At 35.5% G+C, this 6,328-nt stretch overlaps 1 long non-coding RNA gene across 1 annotated transcript; it reads right to left on the bottom strand.

Moving 5' to 3' along the window:
• Positions 1 to 1,905: 1,905 nt before the first annotated feature.
• LOC128559930 (uncharacterized) lies at positions 1,906 to 5,335 on the bottom strand. The gene is made up of 2 exons (XR_008372776.1): positions 4,975 to 5,335; positions 1,906 to 4,858 (listed from the first exon to the last, which is right to left on the bottom strand). It is a non-coding gene; the product is annotated as an uncharacterized LOC128559930 (long non-coding RNA).
• Positions 5,336 to 6,328: the final 993 nt, after the last annotated feature.

The following is a 6,328-nucleotide window of genomic DNA, read 5'->3' on the forward strand; positions in this document are numbered from 1 at the left end:
GTTTACGGTCGAAAAACTAGGATTAACGATAGATAAACAGGATTTTTTTAACGTAAAACGAGGTTTTTCGAACACTAACCTATATTTTCGAGCGAAAACATAAGATAACGGGCGTAAACCATAGTTTACGCTCGTGAACCAAGGTTTACGTTCGATAAACTAGATTTCTCGATTAAACTATGAATTTCGGTCGTTATCCTAAGTTCACGAGCGTGAACCTATATTTACGGGCGTAAACCTGGGTTCGAGATCGTGAACCATAGTTTACGAACGTGAACCTATGTTAACGACCGTGAACTTGGGTTTACGACTGTGAATATGGGTTTACAAACCGTAAACATAGGTTCACACGCAGGAACATAGGATAACGACCGAAAATCATAGTTTTGTTCGAGAAACCTAGTTTATCAAAGTAGACCTAGGTTCACGTTCGTAAACTATAGTTCACGTTCGTAAACCGAAGTTTACGGTCGTAAACATAGGTTCTCGCTCGTAAACATAGGTTCACGTCTGTAAACTAAGCCAATTATCCAATAATTACGTTCTTGGTTGAAAAACTAGGATAATCGAATACTAACCTATATTTTCGAGCGAACACATAGGATAACAGGCGTAAACCTTAGTTTACGCTCTTGAACCTATGTTTACGTCCGATAAACTAGGTTTTTCGATTGAGCAAGAACCTAGGTTTACGGGCGTGAACCTGGGTTTACGAGCGTGAACCATAGTTTACGAACGTGAACCTATGTTTACGACCGAAAATCATAGTATTGTTCAAAAAACCTAGTTTATCGAACGTAAACCTAGGTTCGCGCTCGTATACCCGAGTTCACGGTTGTAAACATAGGTTCACGTTCGTAAACACAGGTTTATGCTCTTAAACATAGGTTCACGTCCATAAACTATGGTTCACGGTCGTAATCATAGGTTCACGGCCGTAAACCTATATTCATGCTCGAAATTTATAGCTGAATTTATAATCCTAATATATTTATCCTATGTTTACGGTCGTTGTCCTATGTTTACGCTCGTGAACACCGGTTCACGACCGTAAACTTGGGTTTACAAGCGTAAACCTACGTTTACGAGCGTGAACTATGGTTTACGGCGTCATCCTATGTTTTTGCTAGAAAATATAAGTTAGTATTCGAAAAACCTGGTTTATCGATCGTTAATCTTAGTTTTTCGACCGTGAACCAGGGTTTACGTAATTATTGGACAATTGGCTTGCCATAGGCAATCCAATTATCAAATTATTACATTCTTGGTCGATAAACTAGGATTATCGAATACTAACATATATTTTCGAGCGACAACATTGGATAACGGGCATAAACCATGGAAAGAATAGGTTTACATGCTTTTACGTTCGAAAAACCTAGTTTATCCATCGTTAATCCTAGTTTTTCTACTGTGAACCAGGGTTCATGTAATTATTGGACAATTTCCATACATGTCACGTCCGTAAACTATGGTTCACGATCATAAACCTAGGCTCACGGTTGTAAACAGGGGTTCTCGAACGTAAACACAGGTTCACGCTCGTAAATATAGGTTCACGGCCGTAAACCCACGTTCACGCCCGAAATTCATAGTTGATTTTTTAATCCTAATATATCGATCGTAAGCCATGTTTCAGATTCCCAAGTGAGAATAATGTGCCGTTGGTCTCACTAATTATGTCATTCCAAATGAAACAAACACAATGTATTTTTTTCACCATCTATAGTCTATAATATCCGTACACTACCTTCACAAGTTAATCAATACCCTATGTTCGCCTTAGTTTGATACGGAAAACCCATAATATCTAAGATTTTGCAAACATCTTTCCCGCACAGTTTTGTGGTAGCCAGCCTTTCTGTACTTTGATTTATATTACGGTAAAAGAAAAAGAACGCAGTAGAGTATGAATTAGCTCAAGTTAGGACTCAGGGACATATTTTTATACAGGCTCTAGAAAGACCAGACACTTAAGCACAGTAAAATTAATTAAAAGACAGAGAGAAAAAACCCATAAAAACAAATGTGTTTCTAATGTTGCTAACACAATTCATGCTTTGTTATCTCGCTATTAACTGTTGTCATTTTCTCATGCAAACATTAGATACAAAAACGTTAAACTTATATAAAAATGCAATTGTCAATATTGTTTGTACACATGAACTAAACGACGATTTGTTCTAATTTCGTAGAAACAAGATTAAACGTGGTTCCCTCAGCAAAGAGTATGTCTTGACTGATTAAAAAGTAGCAACTTTTAAGGTCATCAAGGACTTTGTAATTAAATATCATATCAGTAGTCAAAGCTCACTTCTTGCGATATACGTTAACGCAACACTTAGGCGTTCGTCAATATCATAAACGTTACAAGAAGCATATTTATGAGATCTGACCTACGTTTACATGTGAATGTCATGAAGAAATTTAGATAAAAATGTTTTAAGTTATTTCATATTTTGACCGATTTTACGGCCACAACCCATATTTAGAAAAACGACGCAAAAATACATTAAATAATTTTGAATTTTCTAAAAAGGTAAAATTGATTTTAACACAAAATCACATCATAATACATACAAATACACCTTTTACCTTTGCTACAAAGAACATAAAAGTTTATGCGCATGTTTCTGAGAACATTAAATGCCTACACGTTTGTATCCATTGGAAGAATTTCTCTCATTTACGAAACGTACACACATGTTTGGTTACCATAGTAAAAATCGTCATACCCTTACAGTTTGATGCAAAAAAGTTCATTTTGCACTGGGGAATAACAAAAATTCCAAGTATTAAGTGATTGTCGAACTTACGCAAACACTCATTTTATTTACCCTTTCAAAATTGTTATTAACAACTGATCTTGTAAAATTTATGACATAACCTTGTTTACAAATGAAAAAGAAATATAATGTAGCGCGAGCGCAATTCATAGATTTGCCGATCCTCTTATGTCGTTCATTTCACTTGAACTCCGAAAATAAATATTGATTTCTTAAATGAATCATTTCATTTTAAACTGCATGCACGCCAATTCGAATAGCACAAATCGTTTATGGTATATTGGACGCCGTCAAGATGTGATAAATCCTTTCATTTTATGCTCATCGTATTTACGTTGTGTTGAAGGCTTCACATTTAGTTATCCCCGTTTTTTTTCGGACCAGTTCAGTGAATCGTTTCATATTTAAATGGATGACGAAAATTAGTTTATACAATGCGTTGAAAAGTCAATTTTAAAGGATGGAATGGAGTTTTAGATTAGACGGCATTGATATGAACTGCACTATTTAATTACTGCTTTTGGCTGTAGCCGCACCCAATATATACAGATTACATATTTCAACTTTTGACTGTTAAAGTATGGCGTTCAACTATACTTTATAGCAATCAAAACAAATTGTCTCACCAAAACATCTGGCAACTCGAACAATCTTTTCATTGCTAGTGGATATGACAGTATCCTAACATCTAAACATGCGCAGCAATGCTCCGGTATATTTTGAATTGCGAACTTAAATATGTTCCAGTCTTAGTGGATAAATGAATGCACCTATTGATTGCATTTCTCTCTGAACATCCCTCGTATACAATTTTTTTGAATTTCAAAGATGTTGCTTCTGCTAACATTTATAAGGTATAGAAACGACAATATTCGTCCGTATGTCCTTTTTCTCTCTTTCCATCTGCAATTTCACGTTTTCAAAGTGGAGATTATACAGAGGCATCAAATTTTTTTATGGTCTGTTTTTATCCGATCCATAAATCATCAAGTAATTGTGGCCATATGCTCATTTCGAGCTTTTGATGGTGACGAAGACCCTGGATACCCATCCTGGCAAAGACGGCACCGTAGTATAGTCACCGACCTTCCATAAGCCATCTAGTAGATAAACTATTTCTACGTTCCATGCGAGGTTTTAAACCCTCAGTGGTGAGGGAAAAGTGATTAAAAGTCAGCGGGATTAACCGTACGGTCATACCGGCCCTTGGATAGCAGTTGTATGCGAATTGAAAGTGATTTATCAAAACATAATTTTGGCTCCAGCAAGGGTTCGTCTACAAAAGGATGAACAGTCTTACGTATAGTTTCTCTTTAGATACATGTTTACAATTTTAGCTTCAGTCCATATCATATATTTTGTTTAACCGCACAGTTTGAAATCTAGACTGCAGACCAACGTGTCATTTACTGTTCATGAAATCGTGTTTTATCATAGTTATCAAAATAATGACGCGCGTGATAAAATTATATCAGGACAGCGTCATGGAAAAGTACGTATATAAAAATCACTTTTAGGGCAATAAACAACGGAATCGGTCATTTTCTCTCAATGGGCCTCGTGATGTCATTTTGAATGTAGAAGATAATATGCAAATGAAGTACAACATCAAAAACATATTCAATGTATATGTTTTACACATCAACATTTAGCATTTAGTGTTCGTTATTCCCGCACAAGATGTCGGCAAGTATATGCACTGAACAACATATCTTACAAAACAATATCTAACAAGCTAGAATTAATGTATAACATATATGTACGTAAATATGAAACATTTAGTATTCCTTATCCCCACGTAATAGAGACGTCAACATGACAGGTAATGCCTTTCCAAGAATTCGGTTTGATCTGCAGCGACATTTGCTACCTATAAATCCACACCATCTGTAGATACCATTCCCCGAGCTACGCCCACATCGGCCACGGTCTGATTGTGACGTCTTTCCAGTGTCTGCACAGTAGTTTCCGTTCCTTATACACAGCTGACCAGAGGCATGTTTAACATAACTTGAAAGTACTAACACCACGGCTAAAATAGACAATATTTGTGTCGACTTCAACATGTTTGCCTGAAAGTTAATATAAACAACATTATTATTAAGTGTGTATCAATTTCGAAATCAATTCTGTTTTTATGAGGATTAATAAACACATTTCTGTAATAATTTTCGCGATAAAGGCTTACCAATATATTATCCAGAATAAATGTTTGTTTTAACGGTGTGTTGGATAAATCTATATATACATTCAACTGTGCGAAGAGCGTGACGTATGTTTTAACGAAATAATAAAAGCGCCACAAGGCATGAATGATGTATAAATAGCTAAGTAGGTATCTATTACTTTAATCAATTTTTTGTTATTTTTGTCTGGATTGCTTTGCTCATAAAGCACACCCGTACACACCTCATCAAACTAATTGAATCAAATCTCTGTGCCTTTCCTGTTAGATTTCTTAAAATATTCAAAAGGATGAACGCATATTATGTGATACGTAATTTCACAGTGTATAACCTCTGTACGCCCAACCGGAAGTCGCCAAAAACTAGGCGTTCCGAAATCAAAACACAAATTTTTGCTGTCGCGGATGGCTTGGATTTTCATTGTTTATTTTGTTAATATCGCATAAAGTAAGTGTATTTTTAATCTACGTATTGTTTAAGACCTACTATTTACGTAGATACCAAACACGCCTATTAAAACTCTTAGTATACTTCATTTCAAGTCAAATCACGTGTGGGTATTTGTTCGATTTTGTAATGAAACTATCAATTCTTTGAAATACGTGTATCTTGAGCTTTTGCAAAGAATTGAAACCTTTGCTACTTCGTAGATAAATATCTTACGTATCGATAAATACTAGCAAGGCTCTATGGTAACGAATGCGTTTTTAGGAAAATGTGTTTTTCTGAGACATATATGCCGATTACACTGTCCCACTAGTCGATACATTACTGACCCACTAATCGCAATTTCTAAAATCCGGACTGAACGCTTAGTCGAAAAACTGTACGCCTATTCAAAACTTCTTTTCATTGATATATTTCAATAATTTGCCTTTGTTTTATCATAACCAACAGTTAAAAAGTAATAGTTATAATTTCTTTCGTTTTCGTAACAGTCATGGACCAGTTTATATGTTATTACTGCAGTTTCGAATCCACTTTTCGTAAAGGTTAGTGTTTATTAGTAAGTAATTATCAAATTAATTTAGTCTAGCGCGGCACAGCCGCGCGACTAATTCAATTTGGTGAATGCGTACTAATAAACTCTAACCTGCATAGTTTTTGAAATTATTTTTTGTAATAATGCCTAGATTCTTTTCACATAAATCACTAACGCATCATTCATATAATCGTTAAGTGGCACACCTCAGTGTTTGATCCATTTCCGGCATCTCAGAGACTTGTTCGGACTTTACCTCGGGAACTTTATCATCATTCGCAGAAGAAACAGCTGCCGTCGGCGCGGTTATTGGTAATTTCTGTTTACTTTAATATCCGGCTCCAAATCACCGCTGATATCAGTCAAAATCAAGC

This window comes from Mercenaria mercenaria, chromosome 10 (genome assembly GCF_021730395.1).
Source record: "Mercenaria mercenaria strain notata chromosome 10, MADL_Memer_1, whole genome shotgun sequence".
NCBI classification, from domain to species: domain Eukaryota; kingdom Metazoa; phylum Mollusca; class Bivalvia; order Venerida; family Veneridae; genus Mercenaria; species Mercenaria mercenaria.